This window comes from Rhipicephalus sanguineus, chromosome 7 (assembly GCF_013339695.2).
Source record: "Rhipicephalus sanguineus isolate Rsan-2018 chromosome 7, BIME_Rsan_1.4, whole genome shotgun sequence".
In the NCBI taxonomy this organism is placed as follows: Eukaryota; Metazoa; Arthropoda; class Arachnida; order Ixodida; family Ixodidae; genus Rhipicephalus; species Rhipicephalus sanguineus.
In genome coordinates, this window is record NC_051182.1 from 157,774,257 (window position 1) to 157,784,721 (window position 10,465).

General features: G+C 45.0%; 1 pseudogene; it reads left to right on the forward strand.

Annotated features, from left to right (window-relative positions):
- Positions 1 to 3,377: 3,377 nt before the first annotated feature.
- On the forward strand, positions 3,378 to 6,242 carry LOC119399194 (uncharacterized; annotated as a pseudogene).
- The last annotated feature ends 4,223 nt before the right edge of the window (positions 6,243 to 10,465 follow it).

A 10,465-nucleotide genomic window follows, 5' to 3' on the forward strand; every position in this document is an offset into this window, starting at 1 on the left:
GAAAACTGGTATGACGAGACATTTCTGTATGACGAACATAACTGACACGTGGTAACATGAAAATCATGATTTGCATGTCATGTATGACATGATTTACATGCCACGCTCATGGCGCACTCGCGGCCGTTTCGCTAGATTGATATACACAAAAATTGGTATTTTGCGATGTGACTTTATGAAGAACATGAATAACAGGTGGTAGCATGAAAACCATGACATCCATGACATGTATATCATGATTTACATGCCACGCTCGTGGTGCATTCGCGTCCGTTTCGCTTGCTTGATATACACCAAAATTGATGTTACGCCACACGACTGTATGACGAACGTAAGTGAGACGCGGTAACATGATAATCATGACATGCAAGTCATGTACGACCTGATTTACATGCCACGCTCATGCTGCGCTAGCGGCCGTTTCACTAGATTGATATACACCAAAATTGGTATTGCGCGATGTGACTGTATGAAGAACATGAATAACAGTTGGTAAGATGAAAACCATGACATGCATGTCATGTATGTCATGATTTAATTGCCACGCTCATGATGCATTCTTAACATGCGAATCATGTTATGCATGTCATGTACGGTATGATTTACATGCCACTGTCATGGTGCGCTTCCGGCCGTTTTGTTAACGTGATATATACCAAAATTCGTATGGCACGACTCGAGTGCGTGATGAACATAAACGACAGGTCATGCATTTATATACCGGAATATGCGTTTCATAGGCATGGTGTACACTAGATTGTGCATGCATGCGTGCATGGCAAACATGCGATATATGGTGGACTAGATGCCATGGCATGAATGATTTCATTTGGCTCAAAGACAAACAAGGCGATGTATGCAGCTCTTTGCTGGCTGCTTCGCATTACATCGATTCCCACAATGCGTGGGATCTGCCGAATTTTTTTTATTCCTCCTTATTGTCTGTCTGCCTTAAAAATTGTTGGTGTAACGGTGCTTGCTTTTTGGTTGGTTCTTCAAAGCGCGTGTGTGTAGAAACTCATTGCCTTTCCCTTTTTGTTTGTTTGTAGCTGTTTTTTATATCTAGCGAAAATTTGATTGAAGCGTTAAAAATTTTTCTTTTCCTTTCATTTCGCTGTATCGTTCGCGTTCTCCACGTCAACTGCAAACTACAAAAAAGGCATCATAGGCCTTTTCAGCGAAGCTGCTTGCTTGTAGCCCATGCGTTCCTCTGAGGGTTAAAGAAAAACAACGCTATCGGTAAAGGAAGACTGGCGAAGATGTTTGCAGTGCGCTCAATCGTGACATGGAAGAATGTCCTTGGTGTAACGCTGCTGCCTCCTCTCGCGAGAAAGATGGCGATGACGTAGGTCGTGAGTGCGAAAGTACGTGTGTATAATGACGGAGTATTTCTTTGTGAGAAGCGGTTCCTCCACCCTGACCTGGTCGCCGCCGAAATTGGAGGGTGGATAGCACGGATGAGAATTGACTGATCAGTTAATTGCTCTATTAAAAACAGCTAAATCCATATATGTCATCTTACAAATGGGCTCTTATGCAGCGTGAAGTGTAGAGAGTGGTGGACAGTTGTAGCAGATTGGCACGGTTCCATAGTTAGCGTGACGAGACAAAGTACAGAGACGAGATCATAGGACCAGCGCTGATTGTAGTTTCGAAAACTTTTAAGGTCGCATCACATGTCATATGATGCCAATCGTGACACAGTGCATGTTTGTCTCCGATAACATGGTCAATATACAGGAAAATACTTCTAACTTTTTTATTATTTCTATCAAAACTGTTTCGTCGATTAGAAGTCATTCAATGCTTCTGTGGAGTGTCCGTGTGACGCCTGCATATTACTCATTAAACTGGGATTGAACGGGCCACTTTACTAATATCAAGCTTTATTACAGAGAAATAGTGCATGGCTAGGACGAACTATCTCTATGCGAGAAAAAAGAAACGCACGTTCCGAAGTAACTGGAAAGAAGGAAGACACGGTCGGCAAACAGCAATAAAGTTCGTGCACTAATATCCGAGCGCATGCGGCAAGCCAGGCAACACGACTCATGTCGCGGAAAAAAGACGCATGCTACACAATCGGGTAATATTTAAGGAGGATACGCTAAATTTAAAGGGCTTTTTACTCAGATGTATCGCATTTAGTTGCAGGGCGTGTGACAGTTCAAACCTCAGCTTCAGAGGATGGAGTGGGTCCTCAGCTTAAGCATGAAATGTTTAGAGCAAACTCCTTCATCATCATTCACTTCGTGGATTTGCTGTGATTTTAAGGCGGTGGGAAAGGGAAGGGATGGTGAGGAGGACAGACGTTAGGGTGAAGAGGAGGGGAAAGAGTAAAGCATAGCATAGAAAGAAAGCGAGAGGGAAGAAATACAGAAAGAGAAAGAAACCGAAACAGAGAGAATCAAAGAATGAGAGAAATAAAAAAACAGAAAGAGCGGGAGAAATAGAAAGAACGGGGAAGCGAAAATAAAGAGGCAGAAAGAAAGGAAAAAATAGGATAGAGGGAGAACGAGAAAGAAATTCATAGAGATGAGACGGCAAGAAAAAAATAGAGATAGACTGACACAAAAAGGCGTACAAAAACAGAGAAACAAGCGAAAAAGAAAGAAAGAGGACGAAATAAAAAAAATAAATAAAGAGAAACGAAGAAGGCCACCCAGCTTCGCCCTTCCTTCAGGCTTGGCACCAAGAGTGCGAAGCTGCCTAATTTTTTTTATTTACATTGTGGAAGGAATCCTGTCCTTGACCTTGGCGGGGCCATTGGCCCACCTCACCTACTCACTGGACTAAGAACAAAGTTATTTCTTTCGTTGCTATTTTACGAGTATTTATTATAGTAGAGGTTAAAACGGGATATGTTTAGTTGCTTGAAAGAAATTTTAACCCGCATCAAAGACATTCCTGTGGATATCTGAAAACGGGGGTACCAATGTTAACTACGATTTCTGAAGTTGACCTGAACGCTGTCTTGGAAAACGCAACAAACGAGAACTATTTCGCTAAGTAATGAATCTCTACGACATGACGAAGAATAGTGTTCAATACCAGACATACTTCGTCGTTTTCTTAAAGAAATATTTCTTTCGCTGTGAATGTCATCATTCGGCGTTTAATCTCCGCATTGCCATTGAAGAATAGGAAACACCTGACATTATAGTACGCACGCTGAAGAAAGAACAATACTGGCGGAAGTTGGGCTTTTTTAGGAAACTGTCACTGACATACGAAAAAAAAGAAACATTTCCAAAACCAGATCCATAAGCGCATCGCAAAATTTTGCGGTTTGTGGAATGACAAGAAGAACATCTGTGGTGTGGCAGGATTATTATAAAACGGCGCAGCTAGCCCATTCTTGCAAAGAATTCTCAAAGATGGCGTGGAACTCCCGAAACTTTTTCGCCCTGTGGCTTACTGCAATCGTCTTGGTGTTAAGCGCATGGAGGTGCGAAGGATTTGGTACGTGAATAATTTTATACACTTAAGAATATATCCTCAAGTCATCTCTGACAAGACCGTATTTCAAAAATTCATATATAAATTCACGGAACAGCACAGTCTTTGAGCATGCCATGCCATATATATATATATATATATATATATATATATATATATATATATATATATAGATATATATATATATATATATATATATATATATATATATATATATATATACATATATATATATATATATATATATATATATATATATATATATATATATATATATATATATATATATATATATCGTTTTCACCAATTCTCACACTTTTCATTATGTTCTGTTAAATTGCATGTTAATCGCTGCTGTGTGCCACAGTTTTACTTAGGTGTTTGTTTATTTCCATTTTTCATTAGGAGGTATTAACGTTGCGCAGCGTTTCACTTATCTTTCCTTCAGGCTGCAGTGGCCGTAGCTTTACGACTTTGTCTTGTAAGATCGCCAATGCTATTGTTGTTTGCGGTTTACACACGTTTTTTGTTACGCTGGTTTCTTTGTTGGGCACAGCCAAATGAATACCTTTAACGGCATTGCAGTGTAGTAATAATGACGTAAAATTGAAATAAATTAAAGAGCACGAGAAATCACCCTTCCGTAGGTGCGATACGAACCCACAGCTTTTGGATGACGTGTACGAAGGTCTACCTTTTGAGCTACAGCGGTAGGGCATCAGACAGTTTGTAGAGCACCGTACGCGTCCTTCGAAGGTTGTTGGTTTAGATTCCACCGATGGTAAAGGTTAACTTCCTTATTATTCCTTTCGTCTGTCTTTCTTTCTTTATCTCTTGCGATATTGCCCTCTCGCCTTCTTTGCTTCCTCGTAACCCTCACATCACTCCTTCTCACCCTCACTTGTTCTTCCCACCCCTTCCTATACTACACTCTCAATGGCTATGTTATCGTTTGCCATCTCACTCCCTCGTATTCCTCCTCAGTACCCTCATCCTCACCCTTACATCCGTCCTCTTCACCCTCACATTCCTTTCACATCCCCTTGCCATGCAATACTATAAAAGGCTGTTCCATGCTTTACCCTCTTCCCCGCCCATCATTCCTTACTCGCCACCTTCACATCGCTGCTCCTCGCGCTGACTTCACTTTCCCACCCACCTGCTATACTATACCATGCATGGCTATGATAAAATCCTTTAAACAGGGGGTGGGTGCTCGAGCCGACGTTTCGACAAGTGGACTTGTCTTCTTCAAGGCTGGAACTTCTAGCCTTGAAGTTCCAGCTTTGAAGAAGACAAGTCCACTTGTCAAAACGTCGGCTCGAGCGCCCACCCCCTGTTTAAAGGATTTTATCATCGCAAGCTTCCATTTTCCACTTCCTGCCGTGTTTATGCATGGCTATGTTATTCTAGGAGCTCCTTTGCATATACCCACTGTCTGTGGCACATAAACTATACCATAGGAGGCAAGCCACTGTTTACCCTGTCCGCTCTTCCTTTCCTTCCTCCTCACTCTGCAATCGCTCCTATTCACCCTCACTCCCCCTTCTTTTTATGCAATACTATGCGTGGCTATGCTGTGCTGCCACCTGCTTGGCACGTGAACGCTTTCTGTGGCGAAAGATGATGATGATGATGATGATGACCTCTTACTAGTGGCGCTTACCCACAAAGGGGGATGGGCCAAGAACCGGGCGGCAGCATTTTGAGGCAAATACTTATGAGGCTAAAGTTAAACGTTGTAATTTTAGACTAAAAGAGATAAAAAAACATAGCTAATACTTGAAAATTCTGCAGAGCACACAGTCAGACTATCAGGTGTGATGTTTGGCGAATGTAACAACGGTTGGAAATAGTACTGAAAATAAATCAATATAAATTAGCATGGTAATCTTTTTGTTGCCTGTGTGTAATCAAACACTGCAGAGTGGACCTCCCTGTGGCTATAACCTAATGTAATGCCACCAAATGATAAAATTTGCGGAACATTGATTTGTAATCCTAACTACCATCTTTACTCTGTCCCCTTCTTCTTTCTCTCGTCCTCATGCTCGCTTCTCTTTCCCACCCTTTCTTATATTATATTAAGCATGGCTACATTATGGTAAGAGCTGCTTGGCACATACACAATGTCTGCGTCGCATAACCTACACTATACAAGGCTATGCCAACATTTACCCTCTTCCGTCCTTCTTTCCTTCCATATCACCCTCACATCACACCTGCTTAGACGCACTTCCCTTTGTTACCCCCTCGCTACACTATACTATGCAGAGCTTTTGCTATGCTAGGAGCTGCTTGGCACATACCCGCTTTCTCTGGCGCATAGCCACCAAGTTTTGGACGGAGAGCAATGATGCTACTCCAGTCCTAAACAGCTGCAATGTTAAAAGCAGCACAGAAACGACGAGGACCGGCGCTAGTTGTGTGTTACGATAACCGTGATCTCCGCGATTAGCTTTGGCAGCGCTGCCGGAGCAAATCGCGGAGGCCACGCGATAACGCCGAAATCTGTTTAGTTGCAGAGCTCGAAAAGATCAAGAAAAGCTGCAAGCCTGGGGAGGTGTTTGGCTGCATCAGTGGGACATCCAATGCCGGGATGCGGTGAAAACGAATGCGGCGTGGATTCATCACATAGTGTTTGTACCAAAAAGTGTCGCTTCGGTTGCTGGTGTAAGGGGAAGATGTACCGCAGAAAACGAGACAACAAGTGTGTCCCGAAACATGAGTGCCTGCTCTGAGGCCTTTCGCTTTAGCACTGCTATGCCTGCATAAGGTATAGGTTTGTGCAATGTGGATTAATAAAACACGTCGTTGCGCTGCAACCATCGAAGTTGATTGTCATTGTTAGCCTGTAGCCCAAGAAGTGTAGAATATTCCCGTTATTTTAAAAAAGACTTCTGTTTGAAGGCGCGCCAATTTGTTACAGCGAGAATATCGAGATATCGTTTTGTAGATTCCTTGCGCGGTACATTTTAGACATTCGGCTCTCCAACTGAGCTGCTTAGTTTTAGTAACATGCTCTTATTTGAATCACGTAAACATAAGTATTAAAGCTAAAATTAATTTCCCGTGCACAAAATGAGAAGCTGGCATTCGACCAGGGCAGTGCACGTAAATCCGCTAGTGATGAGACCTACTCACCGAAATTCTCAAAGCGTTTTAATGCCCTGTTTTGATCCAATCAACCCATTTTAACACGCCTTATTTCAACGCGGCATAAACGCCTGAAATCGCTTTGAATTTTAAAAACTCTATCCGACCTGTTGTACTCCTTGTTTCATGTGTTCCGTTCACGCCTACCCCGCGTTAGACTAAACGTCGCCTATACTGACTACTTCAAGAGCAGGAGTCAACTGATAAAAAGAAGAGTTGCTGTATATGCCACCTTTAGGTAGCAGAGTTGCGCATCTGTCTTCCAAACGCCGCTAGCAATCATGCGTTGCGGAGAAGCTGACGCTGGGGCCAATTCTTGTATTTCTCGATGGCGCCGCTGCAGCGAACTGGATTGACACCAGTGATTCACATTAAAGTAAATCACCGGTCTTCGACAGGCCAAACATGTCGACCGGTGACCGGTAGGCATGTCGCCTGCAAAAACGGAGTGAGTTTTCGCGACATAGTCACGGTTGCTAGCCAGACCTATGCGCAACTCTGCTACCCAAAAGTAGCATATACAGTAACTCTAATAAAGAGTGCTTAACAGCGCAACCGACAGGAGGGGATAGAAGAGAGGGACAGAGCGCCTTTTTCTATCCCCTCCTGTCGGTTGCGCTGTTAAGCACTCTTTATCATGTTGTACCAACGCGCCCAATCCTACTGTCTCTTAAGGAGTCACTGTCTGACTGCCAAACGCCCCGCAAGACCTGAAGCGTGCTTTGTTGTGACTGCAGGCGATACGCGTCATCGAGACAGTGTCTGAAGGCGGCATTGGACTTTCAACGGGACTCGAGCTTAGAAGTGCGGCATATTCTCGGCCCATGGCAGAGGCCATGATATTTTGTAAATCATGTATTCCATGTATGTATGTGTGTGTGAGAGAGAGAGAGAGACTGGCTGGCTACACGTAATAATATATTAATATCTGGGGTTTAACGTCCCAAAACCACGATATGATTATGAGAGGCGCCGTAGTGGAGGGCTTCGGAAATTTCGACCACCTGGTGTAATTTAACGTGCACCTAAATCTAAGTACACGGGCCTCGAGCATTTTCGCTTCCATCGAAAATGCGGCCGCCACAGTGGGTATTCGATCCCGCGACCTACGGGTCAGCAGTCGAGCCCCATAACCACTAGACCAGCGTGGCAGGTTGAACGGCGATTCCTCCGAGTCGCCACTCGACTGCCGAATAAGAATTTGGTTCATTTTATGTCAGCCCGTCATACGAGAATCAAGCGGCTGAGGGAAAATCCGGAGGAGCAGAAATTCACCGTCCGTAATGAAGCTGCAATTCACTGCTCAAGCTGAGGAATAAAATCGTTCAGGTGTTGTAATATAACAGAGTAATAAAAGAAATTGCACAAAAATTTTATCTTCGCTCGAAATGAAGCCTTCCAGAGGAACTATATAGCTTACGGCGCGGACGTACTCATAGAACCTTGGGTCCAAGCATAGGCGTGGTCGGTCGCGCTGTCACGTTGACGCAGCGACACCATTGGCTAAAGGGGGGTCCTTTGACGGCAAAAAGCCGCACTGCTCTTGACTTCCCGGGGTCTCATCTGCGTGATCTCTATTCAGGATTCTATACAGGATTCCCTATCGCATTTTCAATCACACGTTCAGTAGGAAGCGTTACTTCCTCTGCCTGAGATTGTTCGTGTGGATTTTCTTCCTTTATTATTCGTCCTAACTAATTTAAAATTGTTGGTATAACGTTGCTTGCTTTTTTTGTTTGGTTCTTCAGAGCGCGTGTGTGACGAAACTCATTGTCCCCCCCCCCCCTTTTTTTATGCGCCTACATTGTACCACGCTGCCAAGACCTTGTATAAGATCGCAGTATCTCTAATAAATAAACACGTGTGATGAGAAAAATCATCCCTTGACGACGTCACCATAAGATGCCATCATGACATCACAGATCACCATAGTTTGTGATCGTTGCTTCATGTTGACGCCAAAGTGACGTCCTCAGGATGTACCATCAACGCGACGTCACATGATGACGTCATCACATGGCATCGTCGCTTGATCCACCGGGAAAGCTGCGAAAGCTTGCTATGCCTCCGATGCTGTAGCCGGTGCAACGAAAGACATGTTGATGCAAACGGAGCCCGATAAAGCCATCGCCTTCTAGTCTTGACGCCGAAGCTTAAGCGCCCTCTAAGTTATCTTGTTTTTTTTATATGTAGCTAAAATCTGATTGAAGCGTTACAACTTTCTGTTCCTTTCATTTCGCTGTATAGGGAACCCAAGCTCAAGTTTGCGGCGCGACGACAGCGCCGCGCCAGCCGCGCTGCGGCTCTGTCGGACAACACTGAACCGTCGCGCGGCCGACTCAGCCAACTCAGCCCCTTTCACGGTAGCGGTAGCGCACGTGCGCTCGCGTTCTTCTCTCGGTGCGGGTAACTGTGGGGCCGTCAGCTCGGCACGTTGAACCGAGAGGCTTGCTGTGCGAAGCTGCGCATTTCCACGATGGCAGAAGCGACCCCGCGGAAGCGCAAGCGTGGTCCGAAGTATTGCGGTTTAGTCGCCAGCCACAACAGTGCAGACAAGGCACACGATTCACGTGTTAAACTGTATCGGTTCCCGGGCGTGTCGCACGAGAAATAAAGGCGGCAAGCGTGGATAGCTGACAGCGCTGTCTCGCCTTCTATTTTGGCTGTCTGAGTTCATCGCTTTCGTTCGTTCCGACTACCTGAATCGGTAAGTAACGGGGCGCATGCACGCAGCGACTACAGTAATGATTACTCGCTGTCTTCTCGCATTGTTAAAGTCCAGTTACGGTTGTAGGTGAAGCAACTTTGTGTTTTGATTCCCCGTGTTCGTGAGACCTACCCGTCGTTGTTGAACGTTCACATTCGCGTTATACCGTTAGCGTTGCGCGGTTGGTTGAATTCAACTGAACTCCGCACATTGTCAGAAGTTCGGCGCCTGCATTTCACGCGTCGGGAAGGCGCTTTATCACGTCGGAACGGACGTCTGTGCATTTTCAGCAAGCTTTGACATCGTTCTGCAGGTTTGCTTTGTTTTTGTCACTTCATTGGGGGATATATAGCCGCTAAATATAACTGGCACTTCATACATGCTCTGCAATTGCAACCTGAATTAACCACCTTCTGACTTTGTGCGATTTTCTAGCCGCGTTTGCGCAACAGGTTTTATACGCCTGTCAAGTCGATATCATAAAAAGAGACTGCAAGCATGACGCGAGAGCCGAAAAAACGAGGCGAGCAGTTCTCTTGCTTCACAATGGTTGAAGCTCAGCTAGCTGCCTCGCGTCTTAATCGGCGGGTGATTCTCCAGCGGCACGGAGGACTTGACTCTAACCTTCTCAGGAAGCAGTGCCATGGCCGTATAATCTTTTTTTCGCACGCCGCAAACGTTTGTTCACGAAAGTACACGGCTGCTACTGTAAGCACGCCATATCAAACAACAATCATATGATTCGTAGTCCACCCGCAGAACATCGATAGCGTGTACGGCTTCATTTCGGAGTGCATGTGGACCATTATTCATCTTTAACGTGACAGAATGAGACTTACCTCGAGGTATACGTCCTACACGGTGTAATCGCGACTTGGGAAATGCATTTCGCTTGAGTCGGGCGTGGTTGTCGTCGATCGTCTGCTCTTCACCGTTAACGTGATTGACGAGCTTTCCTCATTTTATCAAGTTCGCTTTGCGGAAGTGCCAGTCAAGCTTGAAGATCCTTTTGAAGCCGCACTGCACGCGGTACGTTGTGGACGCCGCAAGTGCACCGCGAGAGCTCTGCACGTGCACGGAAGCGAGCGGCAACGCGGTGGCGAGAAGGGAAAGCGCTCGCTGATCACGCCCCAGTTTCTCTTT